Source organism: Anomalospiza imberbis, chromosome 14 (assembly GCF_031753505.1).
Source record: "Anomalospiza imberbis isolate Cuckoo-Finch-1a 21T00152 chromosome 14, ASM3175350v1, whole genome shotgun sequence".
Taxonomy (NCBI): Eukaryota; Metazoa; Chordata; class Aves; order Passeriformes; family Viduidae; genus Anomalospiza; species Anomalospiza imberbis.
Genome location: NC_089694.1, coordinates 1,795 through 22,223, shown reverse-complemented (window position 1 = coordinate 22,223; position 20,429 = coordinate 1,795).

Here is a 20,429-nt window from a genome sequence, read left to right as displayed (position 1 = left end):
CACGTAAATAACACTTCCCATATATTTTCATATACTTTCTTCTAAGAACACCATAGTTATTTAAAGGCTCTGCTCAAAAACTCACCTCCCTGTGTAGCACAGCTCAGATAGATTTTTTGCTCCACACCGTTTCTTCTGTCAGATACCAAGAGACCGGTGAAGGAAATATGAAGAGGAAATCAAATGGGACGTTGCAATGTTTTCAGTGGGCCAGGAAATGAAGAGCAAGTTATTCTGTTCTGAAATCACATTTCTTAGGTCCTGGAAAATCTGCTGCAATAACTAATCTCTGCTTCCAACCTTCTCTTTTAGTACTCCAGAAATGATTTGTTGACTTTTGCAGTAATATTTAAGAAACAAATCATTACTCTCCCAGCCTGCGGTACGTCACAGGCTCGTCCAGGTTTTGTCCAGAGCAAAGTCCAGCGTATGCAGCACTGTAAAACACAAATTAGACAGAAACAAGTGAAGAGCTCCCCTTGTTTCTCTTTCAAAAGTGACTGCACTAAAGAACACTAGTTGAAAATTCCCCACAACAGCTAGCCCCTGTTTGTAGTACGTAATACCATAGTGTAAAGATCAACACCAGTATCTTTCTTCCCTCCTGCAAGATGTTCATTAGTCATTGCCAAGTTCCAAAAATACTAATTATCGCTTGCTGCTGAGAAAGATTTCATGAGTGAGATCTCAGAGAGAGTGGCCCCTGAGAAGGACACTCTTGTGTGCCTGTCACTTTGGTCGGCCAGAGATCACCCTCTGAGTTTTGTGAGTTAGCTCCAGAGGGACAAAATCAGCCCTGGAGGCCTGGTGGCTGTCTCCTGCAGGAGTATGTTCTGACAGCACCTCCTGGTTGTTCACTTCCCTTACTGGATCTGAGAGGGATGTACGAGGAACCGGAGAAAGCTTGAACTTCCCAAGGCTGCTGAACACTGCACGCTGCTCCTCCAGGCACTCTGGGCTCCAAACAGAATAGAAGTGTCTTTCCCTTCTCTCTTTGGCTTTCCTACATAACCTACCCGTCCATCGTGATCTTATCGCTCACAAATCTGTCTCCTCCTCTTGGTTACCCCTATTTAAACACCCCAGACTTCAAGTTTTTCCTCAAAAAACTGAGAGCACCCCTTAGCTAAACTGCTTTATATCTTAGGAGCTCTTCTCCTGCTTTGCCTTCCCCCTGTGCACCCGCACAGACCCTCTCACAGTCAAGTAGCTGCAGCTGAGCACCCTCCTGCCATCCACCAGCCTCGACCAGCAGGTCTCGGTCTCCTATTACAGGCAGGTCACATCCATGGAAATTGCTTGGCAAGCGCTGCATCTCACCAAATCCATGATGCATAGCTTCTATAATTTGCATAAAGTCTTGCATGGAGAGCTTTTCTTCTGAACAGGGACTGCACAGGAATTTTCAATTATTTTAATTTCCTTCATCTTCTTTTATCTATTTCCACGTTTTTCAGTTTACTTCATTCTTAAAATTATTCAGCACAAGTTGTTTATCAGCTTCATTGGACATGATTGCAAAGGGTCTGGAATGCCACGAGAGGGCATCTCTTCTTTAACTCAGAGGCAGACCCTGATCAAATAGCCAGCATCCTACATCCATTTCTAGTCAAAACTTTCATGGGAAGATTTAGAAAATGACCTTTAGGACTTAGAGCAGGAAAAGACTGTGTCTGAGGAGTACAATGAAATGAAGCAGAGAGTCAACAGAGAACACATTCAGGCTCACTAAGGCCATTCAGATAAAAATAAATTTTGCTTTACATTGGATGAGCAAAGATTTTTGCCAGGAGGTTGCTATGGTGACTTTTCAGCTCTCCCAAACCTCCTCATACCGTAATTCCATCGCAGAGCCCAGGAGCTAAGAATCTGCGATTCTTTGGAGGAAGAATGTGGGTGGCTGACTCTTCAGGATGTTTGTTAACCAGCCATTTTTATTCTAAAATGAAAATGCTCATATACTTGTGCCTTTAACAGGTGCTTGCAGTTTCTGTGAACTCTTCAGGCATTTCTGGCCGCCATGCTCCAAGACCTTCTTGAATAACTTTTTAATTAAGAGGCTCCCTTTTCAGAACATCTCCATCCTGCAAAGGTTAATTAAAGGATGTTTGGCTCCAATTGGGCTGAGCTTTCTTCAAATCACTGCACATTTCACTTTGGTACCTAAACTAAAAAGTGCACAATGATGGCAGCATTTTTGCATTTCCTCAGCTTTTGTCATTTATGTTAGTTGTCACTGACTGAGCATTGAAAACACAGAGGCTGTGCAAATATTATTCATGTTCTCTAGTCATCAGACTTATCCAGTCCTGCACAGCTACCCTGAGATAAGGCACCATTAAAAAAGAATTAAAGCCTAAAATACATATCCTTTGATTTAGAAACAATCAGAAGGCCGTTGTTCAAAATAAACAGTGTAAAATATTAAACAGCAAAGGGAACTGTTACTAAGTTTCAACACACAATTGTCACTCTTTTTCTTCAAAACAAATGCATCAGCTGCCTTGCACAGCCATACAGCACAGGGGAGTGGGTCAAGGGAGAGCTGGAACTACCCTCAGGACACTGACGTGTAAATAGCATCATAAAGTCATAACAAATTCCATTTATGGTTCATAAACCAGAAGCCAGTACATTTTGTTGTAAAATATTAGATTGCTTCACTATGTAAGGGCAAGAAGAGATAGCAGGGTGTTCAACTGCTCTTTCAACAACATTGAAAGATGTAAATACTAGGGAGCATTTCCTGAGAGCTGACAGCTAGTCCATACAGACGTCTAGATTACAAATTGCTTTAAGTACAAAATTGACTTCTTTGTTTGTTTGTTTTTAATTTCACAGCTTGGAGAAAATCTTTTTGACCATGAGTTACTGAGTCCTGCAGTGAGTATTCTAGAAATCTGGCTAAAATCCCCCACTCCAAGGTGTAGCAGCTCCAGGTGTGACCAGTGAGGATGAGGAGGGGGCCAGAGGCTGCTTTCAGAGGGTAAACCCGGGCACACCTGCACAGGGAACTGTTAGTCCCGAGCAGGCAACAGAGGCATCCCGAGCATCCCTCCAGGAACGACAGCTGGAGCATCCAGCAGGGGCTGTGGAGCAGGCTGTGGATCACCTGGGCATGGAGCATCCCTTCGAGGGAAGAGCCCTCTTGCCAAGGGGCAGCACCTGAGCAGGCCAGGCAGCATGCAGGGTGCCGGGGGGCTTTCAGCTTTCCCCTTTTATGAGTCCCTCCCCAGTGCCCCCAGAAAAGAGAGGGATTATTAGGAGAAAAGGGATTCAAATTGAGGGGAAAAGCTGCTTTTCCCACAATTGTTTGCATTCAAATTGAAGAGGAATCCACTTCCCCTGCAATTTCAGTGGTCTAAATCAAAGGAAACCCTGCCTTTTCCATGCTGTTAGAGCTATTAATTGATAGGGAATTCCCATCTTTCATTAGTTTGCAGTTTAAATGGAAGGGAGAAACTTCCATGACGATTTTTTATGGGTTTGAATTAAGAGTAACTCCCCCCTTTTCATCATCCTAAGGCTTAAATTGAGGGGGAAGCCCAACTGTCCCTCCTTTTTAAGGGTTTGAATTGATGGAAAAATCCCCCTATTTCCATCACTGGAGAGATTTAGACTGAAGAATACCCCTCTTTGCCCAGAATTTTAGGGGATTAACTTAAAGGGGAGAAGCCATTTATTTGCCATTGTATTAGTCTAAGTGGAGGCAACTGCCCCATTTCCTCATTTTAAGGGGTTCAGTTGAAGGAAGCTCTGGCTTTTTCAGCATTTTAAGGGTTTAAAACTGCATTTCAGGGCACTTCTACCCATACCCTGGTACTAAATATCTCAGATGGGAGCAAGCCCAGCACATATGTAACCCTAACACCACCTGGGAGTCCACTCGTGTTACACTGAGACCTCATCCGCAAGGGGCAAACAGACCCAGTTCATCACTTTCGTGGGAATTGATATTGTCAAGTAAATTTTTGTTATAGTGATTGGGTAATTTTGGGTTTTTTTAATGTATTATTGTTATGTTGGGTCTTAGTTGGATTAATTGTTTTAAATTGTAGGTTTATTATTTTGAGGTAAATTCTTTGTGTTTTTGTGGTTTTTGGGGGTTTTTGGGTGTTTTTTTTTGTAACAAAATATTATACAAGTATTTATTTGTAATGATTTTAGTAATTTTAATTTTTGTGGTTTAAGTGTAATTTGGTGTAAGAATGTATAAATGTTATTTTAAGTATGTTATGTGCAGGATTTTTCTTATTTACAATCTAAACTTTGTGAGGGATAAGGTTAGTTGTGAAGAGGTATACTAACAAGGTATGTAGAAAATGGATTCTTAGGATTGGTGACTGATAAACACAGTGTATTTGGATGGGTGGTTTTAGTTAGTGTTACTTATATGTTTTGGTTGTGGAACTATTTATCTTGCGGGTTTGTTTTTGTTTTTGTTTTTTTTTTTTTTTGTTTTTTTTTTTTTTTTTAGTATTTTAAATAAGGTTTGACACAGTGAGTAGGACTCTCATGTGGGTTTTTTTTATGGAAACATAACTTTTTCTTTAGGCTATGACATTTACACACTACTTTATTGACTACATACTAAGTCTTGTACTTGAGTAGGTTTTTGTAACTCTGATTTTGAAATAAAGGAAGAAAAATGAGGAGACGAAGGAGGTAAAGAAGTTATCTCCTTATAGGACAAAAAGGGTTTAACACAGAAACCCTGCATGGTCTAATCTTGCGGGGGGGTACCGAGCGACGGCCGGGCCGCCCGCGGGGTTCGGCAGCGGGAGAGCACCGAGCTGTGCGCGCGGAACGGGGGGAGGCGGCGGTGCCGCCGGGGAGCCGAGCCGAGCCGCGCCGAACCTTTAAAATCTCTGCTTCAAAATCAGCTCAATTAAAGTGTTGTTTCTATTGATACAGGGCACACTCACTCTGCCGCCATGTAGAACAACAATATTGTTTTGCACACATTCCCCAGGATCAAGTCAAAAGTACTGAGGTAAAGGGACTCCTTTGATCTGTTTCGCCACGATTAAAACAAATGAAAAGGCTGTCCCTGTTACAGCAAAAGCTCTGATATGCCTACAAACACAAACGGGGGGGGGGGGGGGGGCGGTAATTCCTGCAATTCTTTTAATCTGTATTAAATGTACATAAATTCCCACACAGTAGTTTTTCCACATAAAATGCTGCACTTGTTGCAAACAAAATCTTAAAATCTCTACAGACACAACTACACAGTCTCGATAATCAAATTACCACAATGGGGGGGAAAAAAACACACAACTCCCCTGTACCTCAAATCTAGGGAATCAACTTATAATATGCTCTCTATTACAGCTGACAGCCCACAAACACCAGCTCAAGTTAAAACCCTTCTAAAAGGGTCGCTTAACCCCTTCAACTCAGGCTCAACGTTAATGTACAGCTTAACAACACAGTTCACACAAAGTATTTAAGAACCAACAAAATTCTTTGCCGTTCAGAATTTCAGGAGGTGCCAGCCCACTCAGGGCCACAGGCCCCTGGACACAAATGCTGGCCCTTTTCCCTGTGACACAAAACTCACCACCCTCATCACTGGGTTCCTGATGTCATTTTGTAGGAGGCACTTTGAACTGCCAGGGCAGTTCAAATTGGAGGTGGCAGCAGGTTGGGTCTGGGAGACATCCCGCACCATTCGGAATTTCCACAGGCGTCCACCCACTCAAGGCCATGGGCTCCTAGTCATGAATGCCGGCCCTCTTCTCTGTGAAACAAAACTCACCACCCCCATGTTCCTGGTGTCAGTTTGCAGGAGGCGCTCGGCACTGCCAGGGTAGTCCGAGTAGCAGATGGTGGCCCGTTGCCTTTTGGAGACATCCTGTGCTGTTTAGAGTTTTAGAAGGCAGCAGCCCACTGACGGCCGCAGGGCCCTGGACCTGAACGCTGCCCATTTTCCATGGGAACAAAAACTCACCACCCCAGGTTCCTGATGTCAGTTTGCAGGAGGCGCTTGGCACTGCCAGGGCAGCCTGAGTCAGAGGTGGTGGCAGGTTGGGTGTGGGAGACATCCTGCGCCGTTAGCAATTTCAGGAGGTGCCTGGCCCCTCAGGGTCACTGGCCCCTGAACACGAACACCAGTGTGTTTCCTTGTGAAAATTCACCATCCTGGGTTCCTGATGTCGGTTTGTAGGAGGTACTTGGCACTGCCAGGTAGCCTGAGCTGGAGGCAGTACCAGGTTGGGTCTGGGAGACATCCCGCGCCATTTGGAACTTTAGGAGGCAGCAGCCCACTCAGGGCCACAGGTGCCTGGACATGAATGCCAGTCCTTTTCCCTGTGAAACAAAACTCGCTACCCCCGTGTGCTGATGTCAGTTTAGAGGAGGTGTTTGACACTTCAAGGGCAGCCCGAGTTCTTGGTGCAGGCAGCTTTGCTCTGGGAAAAATCTTGTGCTGTTCGGTCTTGGAGGAGGCAGAAAGCCACTCGGGGCCACAGGCCCCTGGACACGTACGCTGCCCCTATTCCCTGTGAAACCAAACTCACCCTCCCTGTGCATTGTCTGTTCACAGGAGGCATGCAGCACTCCAAGGGCAACAAGAGTTCTTGGTATCGGCAGCTGCGGTCCCTCAGGAATCGTTCGCTGTCCACAATATTTTGGAGGCAGAATCCCAGTTTTGGCCACGGGCGCAGAGAGAGGATATACGGTTAATTTCCTTGGAAAGTAAAGTCTAGCACCCCATTGTTTACAGGGTAGACGAAGGGCTTTGTAGGGGAGGGAACTCCCCACAGGACCTTTCTTCACCTCATCCCCCACTCCACGGTGTAGCAGTTCCCCGTGTGACCAGCTGCTTTTAGAGGGTTACCCGGTGTCATGGTTTAGAATGGGAGGAAATCCAGGGAAGTGATACAAAGTTTTCTGTGTAACTGACAGCTTGTAAAGGTGCGGGTGTTGGAATAGTGGTTGCTGCTGCCTAAAATCTGTCCACAAGCCACTCCTGTGGAAAAGCAAATTGAGATAACCTTCAGGCAATGCAGTCAGACCCCCACTCAACACTCACCGCAGCTGGCTCAGCGATAAAGGCAAGAAAGGCTCTTTTTGCAGGGTTTTATTCCAGCGGAGGATATCACATGTGACTGAACGGAACCCAGCGAGGTAAAAAAAAAAAAAAGAGACTGACCACGTGGAGGAGACAGCAAAAGAAGGGGAAGGGGTGGGGGGCAGAGCTAAGGGCTGGGCAGAGGGGTTTGGTCTCCAGGGAAAGGGGGGTGGTCGCCAGGGGTACCAATCCAGTGAGGGGACAGGGAAAAGAGAAAACAGCGGAAGTTACACACGGGAAGTTGCGGCACAGAAGCCCAAATGGGAAAAAGCCCCAGGAGGACTAACTCCATGGTGAGTAGTTACTGCCGTTACCAGGGCCGAGGACTTGGGAATTGACTGAGGTGGGAAGAGTTAATGGGATGCTATAAGCTTGTTGAACCACTGCGAAGCTGGACACGCCTCAGTGAAACACACGTTAAAGACGAAAAAACCCGAGAACTCTTTCGGTCGGTGAGGAGGTGGCGGGCCCTGGCCCCCCATCTCGGGCCGGTCCAGGCGGTTCTGCTGCGGGCCGGGCCCCTTCCCCCCTCCCCGGGCCGTCCGCCGGCTCCCCCATCGGCTCCGGTCTGGCCGGGCCCCAGCAGCTGCCGGGCGGGAAGGCGGGGGAGGCTGCGGAGCCCTGGCCGGAGCAGCGCTGGCCGCGGCTGTGAAGATCTTGGCGTCAGGGCCCCTCCCCCTCAGCGTGGCTGAGATCAGAGACCCCTGCGGCTCGTGCCCGAAACCAAAAACCTACCACGAAGCCCATCCAGACGCAGCCCAGTCGCAGATCCTCGCCGCGAGTTACCGGCGGGTCAGGGCGTAATGTTAACCTTTTCAATACTTCAACCCTCCCTCGAGCAAGAGAAAAAACCAAAATGCAAGCATGTGAAAGAACAACATAAAGGCATCGAAGTCAGTAAAGAAGAAGTTAAGTCCCAAATGGGAGGGAGGAGAAGATGCCTTGTTTTTAGAGCTAAAATCCTCTTATGAGTTATAAAAAAAAAAAGACTTTCCTTATAACACATGAAACTATAAAGAGATGAAAGTGTTCAAATTGATATCAAGCAAAGGCCCCCATACTAAAATAAACAAATGTTAAAATAACTGTAATCCCATTAGAAGTTTAAACAGAAAAAGAAGGAAAAGTAGTCCTGTGCTTCTCCAAAAAGAAAAAGATTTCTGTTACCAGAGATAAAAATAATTTTAGAGATAGATAATAAAAACTTTTGCCGTTAAACAGCTCATCTTTAAAACAATTCCCCATAAGTCAGCATAGCTCATCAACAAGTTGTGGGAAAGCTTGTAAAAATGAAAAAAAACTTCATGATAGCAGAATTCTCCAGACAGCTGTTATTCATAACGAAATTAAGCACCACAAGAAAACTGTTTTTTTCGTCTTGTAAAGAAATCTCCATCACCTTAACAACACAGCCTTCTCTCCCCAAGTAAACTGAAAAAAAAACCTATTTTAAAAGTAATAAACTGACTACAAATCTTACCTTTAGTTTCTTTATATTATCAGTGGGAAAGAAAAAGTTGTGGAGGAAAAGAAGTCTTCTGAAAGGTTTGTTTTAATTACTGCTGTCTTTTTTTCCCTTCTAGTTACTGGTAATAAAATTTTCTTTATACCCTTTTAAAGTTTTAAATCTACTTTACTTTTCTCCTATCTCCCAGCAAGAAGTGAGTGTTTTAGTAATTAACCAACATCAAATCCGCCACACCCGGGCACACCCGCACAGGGACTTGTTACTCCAGAGGCATTAACGAGGCTATCCCTACTGTCCTAGGAACCATCCATCAGGGCCTGGGGAGCAGCCGGACGAGTCTGTTCACAGAGCATCGCTTCGAGAAAATGCCGAGGCAAAAGCCCCCTTACCGAGGGGCAGCACCTGAGCTGGCAGAGCAGCGTGTGGGGTCCAGGGGAGAGCTTTCAACTTTCCGCTTTTATCGTATCAGTCCCTCCCTAGAGTCCTCAGTCCTTCCGCAGCACCTCTAGAAAACAGAGGGGTTATTAGGAGAAAAGGGGTTTAAATTGAGGGGAAAAGCCTCCTTTTCCATTATTTTTTTGTGTTCAAATTGTGAGGGCATCCCCTTCTTTTGCAATTTTAATGGTCTCAATTGAAAGAATTCCTGCCTCTTTCATGCTGTTAGGGGTGTTAATTGACAGGCAATTCTCATTTTTCATTCTTTTTCAGTTAAAATAGAAGGGGAAAACCTTGGCAATGCTTATTTATGTGTTTGAATTAAGGGTCGCTGCCCCTTTTTGTTGTCCTAAGGCTTAAATTGAGGGGGGTGCCAGCTGTCCCTACTTTGTTTCATCACCAGAGAGATTTAAAGTGAGGAACACCCCTCTTTTCCCAGTATTTTAGGGGATTAAATTAAAGGACAGAAGCCATTTATTTGCCATTGTATCAGTTTTAGTGGAGGTAGCTGCCCAATTTCCTCATTTTAAGGGGTTCACCTGGTGGAAGCTCTGTCTTTTTCACCATTTTAAGGGTTTAAAATTACATTTCAGGGCACTTCTATCTGTGCCCTGGGACCAAATATCTCAGACAAGGGCAAGCCAGGCCTGTATTTAACCCTAATGCTGCCCAGGAGTCTATTATTTTTCTTATGTTTATTTATAATCTAGATAGTTCTAATTAGAGGTCCCAAGAAGACTTGGGCCTAAGAGTCATATCATTAGTATTGTTCTCCACCCTACTTAGTTACATGTGGAATACTTCTTAGTAGTCACTAAGGAATAATTATATAAGTTGACAACAAGTCACTCAACTTACCTAGGTATGCTGCCTAAACACAAAGTTTTATTCCTTACCGGTTTTCTGCCCTTTTGCTCAAAGAAGCTGTAGAAAAAAACAAAAAAAAAAAGTGTTGCTATTTCCCTGAATATCAAGCCCTTTACTCCCCTTGAATTCAAGTCAGAGGAGCCAAACAGCTGCAGCTCCTCTGAGGGCTTTTATACCTTGTGGGATTTGCCACCTCCCTTTCCTTGGGCATCATGGGAACGAGAGGTGGGCCCAATCAGGGGTATATTAACCCCAGGTTTTGCAAAGGGACTTCATTCCCTCTTTGGGATCCACTGGGGTAAGTGGTCTCCTCTCAATGCAGTGAAGAGGGTCTTTCAGCTTATCTCAGCTTGTTTTCAGCAGGTGCTTTTGGGCATCTGAAGCAACAGGGACTTTGAACATATTGTGAAGAATACAGAATTGAACACAGGGAGTATTTAAATTCTTGATTTTTGGGTTGTGTGTTCAGGGGTGATTAGGTGCTTTTGTAATTTCTGGGTTTGTTCCTTTTATTTTTTTTTTTCTACAAGGAGTACAGCTTCCTGAAATTCCAGGCTGTGTGAAGTGCAACACTTCAGATTTTTTCAGTAGATTCATTGTATCACAAGAGGGATTTGCTCTGTGTTGAAGATGATGTTTGAGATTGAGGCTTCAGATGAGTAAAGTTGAGGATTGTGACCAGGAGAGGGAGGGTGAGTGGGGGGGGTGGGGGGGGTGTTGTTGAAGGCAGCAGGGTGAGAAATGGTGTCTATTTGAGGGGCCCCCAAGGTTTTTCACAAGCATAGCAGAGGCATTCATGTGTCTTACAGCACCCTAGCTCATCTACTGCACTTACAGAAATGCTGTGTAACTTTGGCTCTCTCTAACCCAGGTGCTAGTCATAACAGCTATAGCCTTAGACTCGGGGTGAAGCTGGAGCCTTGAGGACCTAGGCACACTTAGGAGAGGTCAAGTAGCTGACTTGCTGGGATTTGGCCTGCATAACACTACAGTCATGCATTGATTTCACTGTTCTTTATTGCAGCTCACTAAGAAGATAACCGGCGATCACGGGGCCTTCGGAGGCCAACTCCTTTCAGGTCCAACGTGGATTCATGTCACCAGTCATCCAAAAGCTAAGTTGGGGGCCACGGCCTGGAGATGGGACGATCGTTGGGTAGTGGACTGGAAATTCCTGGGACAGATTTAAAAATTAGCAGAGGGTAAAGGGATGTCCTCTGAGGGGCTTTTAGGACAGCTAAAGGAACAGGCCCTACTTTTGATTGCAACTGTAGGGTGTGCAGTGCAGAACAGTTCCAGTCTGTGTTGTGTTGTCTGGTGTACTGTGTTTCCTAGTGTGTCGTTGGGGTGCTTCAGATCAGGTATCTCTGCTGTTTCCCCTCAAGGGCCTTACCGCAAGCATCAGCCGTCATCTCTAGGTTCTCAAATGCTTGCGCTTCTTGGCATGATGCCAGTATATTTGTTCTTTTCCCAGCAGGCTCGGTCAAGTCTGAGTCACAATTTAGAAGCATTGAGTCAGATGACTTTTGAGGCCTTGCTTCTGACAGTATCAACATCTATCCTTCTCAGTCGTGAGTTGTAACATCCTGGCGTTTATAGGATTGTAGGGATACAGAGAGCATTCTAAATGTAGCATTGTCTCATGGTCATCTTGATCATTGTGACCAACAATTCTTCTAACAGGTCACTCTGTTACAGTCTTTTGCTCCCTAGAGCCTCTGCCATCCACCGTCACCATAGCATCGAGCATCTCTTTCAGCATCCTCTCGGTCCTTGCCATTATTCTTCTTGCCAGGAAGATTTGTCATCCTTCTGTCACAATCTTATTAGCATAATGTGTTCTTTGTCTTTAGTGTCCCCTCGTTTGTCATGTCCTGTTCTGTGTCATGGGTGTAAGCATGTATTTGTCCCGGAGCTGTTCTGCCCTGCTGCATAGCCTGGTGTAATAGGACAAGTCTCGGGGACTTGAAATTTGTAATGCAGGGTGTAGTTGGACTCTAGATGGTATTCCTAGATTGATGTAAGGTGTCTGGAGCTGTTAAGTTATCCTGCAGCCATTTGACTTTTGTCCTAATTTTCTTTCAGATGCGGGCAGATTAAATCCATTGGCAGAGCACCCCATCCCTGGAGGGGGGGTTCCCCGGGTAGGTCAGTCGCCATTTATCTCTGCAGCGGAAGTGTAAATGGTGATTTTGTATTGCAGCACTGTTTTCTGTCTTTATTTTTAGGAAGTAAATCCGTATGTCAGCAGGCAAGGTGAGCAGTGACCTGTTGCGGAAACAGTTGTTCTCAACTTAGCAGCTTAGGTCTCAATTTCTGGTGCAACTCTAAGCCTCCATTCTCATATGTGTGTTTTGGGCAATCCACTTGGAGTATGTCAAGCCCCCATCACCAACCGGCTGATGGACCGTGTTTCCTGTGCTTGTGAGCTGTCTGGAAATATTTCAGGACTCTGAAGCCTTGAGATCTTCTATTTCAAGGTGGCATTCGGGTAGCCTTTGGCAATGGCCGAGGAGTTGTGGTGAGTTGGGAAGGTAGGGAGTAGGAGCCAGGGTCCACTTAGGTTTCAGCAATGCCACATCAGTTTGTCTCTTCTTAACCTAGGCATACCCTGTGATGATGGCGTCAGCCTCTAAGCACGGCCGAAGCGTGCGGCCCGAGCACCTGGGCATTCTTAGGAGACTGGTGAGTTACAGAATTGCTGAGTTTTTTCTAATGTGCAGCTAAGATTATGGTGTTCTTGATTGTAGCTGAGCAATGGACCACAGCCCGGTGACTGCAGGAAATTCCCAGTGGGTGAGGTGGCCTTCTTTTGCACCTGACATGGATTCTCATTCCCCAACATCTGAGAGATAAGTCAAGGGCTATGAACCATAGAGGGGATGGAAGCAAGGTGCTGGGAGGGTTTTTGAGTCAGTTTTGGTGGTGGGGATGTGCAAGAAGTGTCCCCTTAGGCCACCTAAAGGGAAAGTGTTTTGATCACAGTGCGGAGGTGCTCAAGGCAGAGCAGTCCTGGTGTGTGTTGTGTCACTTGTCTGTTGTGCATTCTGTGTGTTTGGGTATATCATGCCATATGGCTTTTACCTTGGCCCTCTGAGGGGCCTGTCAGAAACCCTGGCTTTGTTGTTGGCATCTGTGATATCTGTGTTCCTTGGACAGGCACCAATGCAATAGGACTCTTGATTCTGGAGGTCAGACAGGCATCTGAATCGCATCTCTCTTTAGAAGCATCCAGTCAGGTGTCTTTTAAGGTCTTGTTCTGAGCGGTGTTGACAGCTGTGGACCGCAATGATCCATTATAGCAGGGTAGGACTTGTAAGAATATGAAACTATCTAGAGCCTCCATTACATGAGATTCGTGGGCATTCATCTTTGCAGTTCATTGAAGAAATCATTCTGGTAGCATCTTGTTCCCCCAGGGTTCTCTGAGCCTCATCAGCTTGCTGCAAGTCTCACCTAGGTCATCTCATTCTGCAATCTCTCAGTCCTTGTGGGCATTCTTCTCGCTGAGAGCTCTCTCTCCCTGTTGCATCCCCTTGTTTGTCACGTCCTGTCATATATCACGGGTGTCTGCACGTATTTTGTCCCAGAGCTGCTCTGCCCTGCTGCATAGCCTGTAATAAAACAAGGCATGGGGACTTGAAACTTGTAATGCAGCATATAGTTGGGCTCAAGACTGTATTTGTAGATTGACATAACATGTTTGGAGCTGTTAAGTTATCCTGCAGCCATTTGACATTAGTCCTAACTTTCTTTCAGATGCAGATGGATAAAATCTGTGGCAGAGCCCCCCAATACCTGGTGAGGGGTTTTCCTGAGAAGGTCAGTTGCTGTTTGTATTTGCAGGGGAAGCACAAATGGCGACTATGTTACAGCACTGTTCTTTGCCTTTATTTTTAGGAAGTCAAGACAGATAGCAGCAGACAAGGCCAAGTGTGCAAGGTGAGCAGTGGACATAAGCAGTTGTTCTTGCTCAGGTCTCAGTTTTTGGTGCAACTCTAAGCATCCATCCTTGTTTGTACGCTTTAGGCTGTTCACTCAGAGTATGCATAGCCCCTGTCAGCAAGTGGCTGATTGCCCAGGTTTCCTGCACCTTTGAGCCCTCTGGAAGTAGTACAGGACTTTGTGATGAAGGCTTCAAAATTTGTATTTCAAGGTCCCATCTGGGTAGCCCTCTGGAATGCCTGAGGAGTTGCGGTGAGTCGGGGAGGTAGGGAGGGGGGAACAAGGGTCTGCAGAATTGTCAGGTTTTGTCCGATGTGCTGTTAAGATTGCGCAGTGATGTTTGGTTTTCTTTCTCTTGGCAGACTAAGGGACGACAGCTGGAACTTCTCAGTCTGGGAGGCGGCTTTCTTTTGCACCCAACGGGGGTTTGCATCACCAGTTGCATGCAAGCTAAGTTGAGGGCAACGCCCCACAGAGGGGATGGGAGCAGGCTGCTGGGTCGGGATGCCCTGGGAGGGGTTTTTGAGTCAGTTTTGGAGATGGGGATGTCCAAGAAGTGTCCCCTTAGGCCACCTAAAGGGGAAGTGTCTGTTTTGATCACTGTGTTGATGTGCGCAGGGCAGAGCAGTTCCATGGTGTGTCGTGTCACTTGTCTGTGGTGCATTCTCTGTCAATTGGGTCTCACGTCCTATGTCTTTTTTAACTTTAGCCCTCTGAGGGGCCTATCAGGGACCCTGGTCTCATTCTTGACATCTGTCATCTCTGTGTTCCTTGGTCTGGCTCCAATGCCATAGGACTTTTGACTCGGGGGCCTGGACAGGCCTTGGAATCGCATCTCTCTTTAGAAGCGTTCAGTCAGATGTCTTTTAAGGTCTTATTCTGAGCATCATCAACAGATGCACACCGCAATGATCCATTATAGCACATTAGGACTTGTGAGAATGGCAAGCTAGGTAGATCATTCTTAGAGTAGGCTTCTCGGGCATCCATTAGTGCAGTTCTTGGAAAACATTGTTTTCTTAGCATCTTCTTCCTCTAGAGTTATCTGAGCCTCATCTGCTCGCCCTTGGCCTCACCTAGGTCATCTTGTTCCGCAGTCTCTCAGTTCTCGCGGGCATTCTTCTTGCCAAGAGATTTCTCTCCCTGTTGTGTCCCCTCGTTTGTCGTGTCCTGTCCTGTGTCACGGGTGTTGTCTGTGTTTGGCATGGATCTGCTCTGCCCTGCTGCATCGATGGGTGTAGGTATAATCGGACCGGTGCTGGTGCCTAGAGATTTGTAATACAGTGTGTAGTTCGTCTCCAGATTGTATTTGTAGATTGACATAAGATGTTTGGAGCTGTTAAGTTATCCTTTAGCTGTTCAACATTAGTCCTAACTGTCGTTTAGATGCAGATGATTTCAATTTGTGGCAAACTGCTCCATCCCATTTCAGCAGGTTGTCCTGGGAAGGTCAGTCGCAGTTTATTTTTTCTGGGGAAGCAAACACAGGTGTTACAGCGCTGTTCTTTGTCCTTATTTTTATGACGTTAATTTGGGATAGCAGCAGTCTCGGTGAAGTGGGCAAGATGAGCATTGAGCAGCCGACAGAAGTAGTTGTTTTTGCTCAGCTGTCAACTTCTGGTGAAACTCTAAGCATCCACTATTGGTTTTTTTTGGTGTTTTTTTTTTTTTGTTTTTTTTTTTTTTTTTTTTGGGCAGTCCTGTTGTGGTGTTTTCACAGTATCTCAGTGTGGGTTTTTTTTGCTTTGCTTCTTTGCAGGTGCTGTTGTTGCCCTAGGCGTGTAAAGGAATAGAGGCGAGTGGGTGAGTCAGCGTTTTAGGCAGGGTGACTCATAGGTGAGTGTTATGCAGCAGCATGCTGAGCGTGTACCTGCTCATTTTGTAGCTATCCTCCAGGCTGTCTGTGGAGTTGAATCAAGATTTCAGGTGAGCTGGGGCAGTGGTGTGTTGGAGTTCCAGGGATTCCTCTTTTGGAGGGCGCTAGTTGCATTTTCTGTTTTGTCTTAGGTATCGTGAGGAGGTGCATAGCTAAAGCTCGGAAACGGCAGCACCGAAGCAGATGTGGAGAATGTCTCGCTGTCCACGTCCAAGTGATGATGGATTTTGTCCGGTCGTCTTGCAAAAGCTAAGTGCTGGGGCCAGTAGGTGGGAGAAGGGGAAAAACCTTTACAGGAGGCAATTTGATGTTAGCTTAGAGGAGAGGTCCATGGTAGGATGGCTCCCTCGGAAGCAAAGGGAGAGGGTTTCTCCTCAGCCTCACCAGTCTTTGCCGGGCCGGGAGTTCTGATCCATCTCTGTCTTCTTGCGAAGTTTGTGTCGGCGGCCTTCTTCAACTCTCGACATCGTCGTGGATCTTTTCACCCGAGAAGCTTGCCTTCAGGTCTGGAGCTATAGCCACGGTCACCCCGTAGTCATTGCTTTCTTCTCTAGGCCTGCTGAGCTTCTTACACTTCGTCTTAAGTGCTTTGGCACTAACATCTTGAAAGCAGTTACACTTGATCATCATGTGCTATTGCCCTAGGGCTTTCTTTCCTTTGGCATCATCAGCCTATGGCTCATCTTTGGCTAGGAATCTTGGGTCCATAAAGTAGAACTGCCAGGCAGTTTCCACTTGTGTCTGTGTTATGTTGTCTGTGTCTGTGTTATGTTGTCCGTGTCCATTGATTTCTGTGTCCTAGGCCTCTGTTACATCTCGAGGCTTTATCAGCATCAATCTGTGCCATATCAGCCATATTTTACTCAGGTACCTTCCTGGATATCGCTTATTCCGGCATCTTTACATTTTTACTTTTTGAGACAGGAAGAGGTACGTGACATGTTCTCATCCATCTTCCTTCTCACCTTTGGTAGCATCTTCTCTTCCTGTGCCATTCTCTTGGACTTCTATAGGGAGCATATTAGACCCTCATCACGTGACCGCAGTAGTTCCGTAGCTTCCACCTTCTCAAAGGGTATAGGGCTCAATAATTAATCTTCTGGAGAGTTATGTCAAGTCCTCACTTGAATTGTACCTATGTTGGCTTATATTGAGTGTACTTATGTTGTACGTACCTATGTACGTACCTATGTTGGCTTATATTGAGTGTACTTATGTTGTATGTACCTATGTTGGCTTATATTGAGTGTACTTATGTAGTACGTACCTATGTTGGCTTGTATGTGCTTACGTTGTACCTATGTATGTTGGCTTATAGTGAATGTACTTATGTTGCTTGTACCTCTGTCAGTTTATATTGTATGTACTTATAGTCTATGTACCTATGTTGGCTTATATTGTGTGTACTCATATTGTATGTACCTATCTTGGTTTCTGTTGTATGTGTGTCTATTGTGCGAGTTATGATTGGAGCTGCCCTGCCCAGGCACATAGTCAAGGTCAGGTAGAGCAGTTCTAAAACTTTACAATTTATCTGTCTTCTATGGGGTTTTGGGTACAAAATTTATGGGCCAGGAGTGGGAATAGATCCTAGCTGTCAGATAGTCACTTGTTGACCACCTCCTGTTGTCTCACAGGTTCCTGGGTCCCTACACATTTTCCCAGAATCTACCGCTTGACATCGGGGAGCTGCAGTCAGAAGATGTGTTGAAGCATATTCCTCAACATAGTGTTTCAAGTAAGGGTTGCAGTCAGTGTGTAAGTGGAAAAGTGTGTGATAGAGGGTGATTGTCTCTCTCTGCCTGTGAGAGTTTGTGTCTGCAGGTGTGAGTGTGTGCTGACTGGGTCTAACCCTGTGTGGATGACTTTAGTCTTTCAGGTTTTTCAACTCATTTTTAAATTTAGAATAAAAAATCCCCAGCCGGGGGGTTTTCTTTTTCCCCCCCGGCTGGGTTTTTTTTTCCTCGGTCCCGGCCGGTCTGCGAGGCGACATTCATTGCCAAAGTTAGGGCGCGGACCGTCCCGGGACCGGGGTTTTCGTCAGGCAGGAGGATTTTTTTGGAGGCTCCCGGGAGCCACGTTCCCGAGGAGTGTTGCGAATGGGTGTCGATGGCCAGGGGTTAGCGGAGCGGTTGACATGAGAGCAAGGGTGGGTTTGTGTGTAAGCTGAAGTAGGGCTGTGTGAGCATGTGCTGACTGGGTCTAACCCTGTGTGGATGACTTTTGTCTTTCAGGTTTTTCAACTAATTTTTAAATTTAGAATAAAAAATCCCCAGCTGGGGTTTTTTTTTTTTTTTTCCCCCCGGCTGGGTTTTTTTCCCTCGGTCCCGGCCGGTCCGCGAGGCGATGTTCATCGCCAAAGTTAGGGTGCGGACCATCTGGGGACCGGGGTTTTCGTCAGGCAGGAGGATTTTTTTGGAGGCTCCCGGGAACCACATTCCCCAGGAGTGTCTTGAATGGGTGCGGGTGGCCAGGGGTCAGCAGAGCGATTGCAATGAGTGCGAGGGTGGGTTTGCGCGTCAGCCGAAGGAGGGCTGTGTGTGTTGACCGGTTCTAACCTTGTGTGTGTGGCCTTTACCTTTCAGGTTTTCAACTAATTTTTAAATTTAGAATAAAAAATCCCCAGCCGGGGTTTTTTTTTTTTTTCCCCCCCGGCTGGGTTTTTTTTCCCTCGTTCCCGGCCGGTCCGCGAGGCGACGTTCATCGCCAAAGTTAGGGTGCGGACCGTCCGGGGACCGGGGTTTTCGTCAGGCAGGAGGATTTTTTTGGAGGTTCCTGGGAATCACCTTCCTGAGGAGTGATGATGTGTGACGTGTTACATGGCAGTGGAGATGGGTGCAAAGGTGAGTTTGCACGTAATGTGGAGGAGGAGAGCGTGTTGGCCGAGCGGTGTGTGCTGTTGGTGTTCTGGCTTGGCTGTAGCAATAAAACAAAGTGCAAAGTGCAATGCACCTTTCTGTAGCAGAGAAATGGTTCTAATGTGTTAATATGTATTTGGCTTGTAGTACATTGTTTTGGTCTGTGTTTGCATCAGTTTATGTATTTTGATGTGTTCTTAGCTATGTACATTGCACTTTTTATATTTGAGTGCATAGGTGTAATGTATTTTTCCTTGTGTTTGTGTATGTACTTATATTTGTATGCATTGTTGCTTTGTGTTTTGCTGAAGTGTAACTCCAAAATTTAATAAATAAAGTTGAAGCAGCCCAGTAATCATACCCCTTGCCCCTCTGCCCCGGCCCCAAATTAGTCTTCTGTCTTCATTTGGTGTGGTGTAGTCACTTCCTTGCCACGCTATTTCTCACTCTGCCTCTAACTTTAATGTTCAGTCCATTCCTCACTTTATCCTTCTGTGTCTATCTTTACTTCTGTCGGCGTCTGGCCGCGTTTCCCTTCGTCACGGTTTCTGAGACAGTAGGTGTGCTTCTGTAGATATATTCTCCTCTAAACCTATTTATTTTTTCCAGTTCCTCTATGTCCCTTTTCCTATTTGTTTGTTACTCTATGTCTGGTTTTGTCTGTTGTTTGTACTTGATTTTTCTTTCTGTTTAGCTTTAACTGGGGTTTCTTTGTCTCTTCTAAATCTTTTCCCTTTCTCCCTAAGTTTAAGTGTCGTCCTTTATGTTTGTCATCCTTGCTATCCTGTCACTTTAACCCTTTTTGTTTCCCACTTTAAATTTTGTTTCTACCTTTCTTTTTATTTTTTTGCCTCTTATCCTACCTCCTTTTCAGTCTCTCTCTCTCTCTCTCTGTTCTTGTGTTTCTGCATCTCTATGTAATCTTTCTTGTTGTGAGTATGGTTTTATATGTTTGTCTTTAAGTGTTTCTCTTTCTGTCAGTGTTTGTAATTCAGTCTCCTCTTCCCTTTACTCCTGACTCTTTCGTGGTCACTCTGTCATTGTATCTCCCTATTCGTTTCTGGTTTTTAAGGTAATGTCATTGATGTTTGTCTTTATTTCTGTCCTCTCATCTGTCTCCATATTGTTTTTTGGTGTCTTCCTCTGTCTGTTTTGTCTTTTTTCTCTTGCTTTTCTTTCTGTTTTGTGTCTTGTCTTCCCCTCAGTGTTGCCTTTTTTTTTTCTCTTGTCCCCTTCATGCTCTTTTCTCTGTTGTGTTGCCTTTTACTTTCTGTCTTCTTTTTTGTGTTTTCTTCTCCCTTCTCTCTTTTCTTCCTCTGTCTCGGTTTTTCTTTCTGTCTTGTCATCTTCATTTTCCCTTTTCTCTCCTTTTATGTTTCTGTCTTTTCTTGCTTTAGAATGAAAAAGCAGCAGTAGAAAATTTCAGGCTCCCAGGGAGTAAATGGAGGAAAAAAAAAAAAAAAAAAAAGAAATTATCAAAGAAGATGTTTACTCCCTGGGAGCCTGAAATTTTTTACTGCTGCACCAGACATATAGTCTTTCTTCTTTTTTGGGGCGGGGCTTGGGCCGGAGGGGCGGGGCTTAGGTGGGAGGGTGCGGAGCTTAGGCGGGAGGGGGGCGGGGCCTAGGCGGAAGTAGGGCGGGGCTTAGGCCGGAGGGGGGCGGGGCTTAGGCTGGAGAGGGCTGGGCTTAGGTCGGAAGGGGTGGGGCTTGGGCCGGAGGGGCGGGGCTTGTGTCGGAGGGGGCGGGGCTTAGGCCGGAGGGGGCAGGGCTTAGGCGGGAGGGGCTGGGCCTATGCGGGAAGGGGCGGGGCTTAGGCGGGATGGGGCAGGTTCCTGATGTCAGTTTGTAGGGTTCCCTTGGGACTGTCAGGGCAGCACAGGTTTGAGGTGGGGGCAGGTTGGG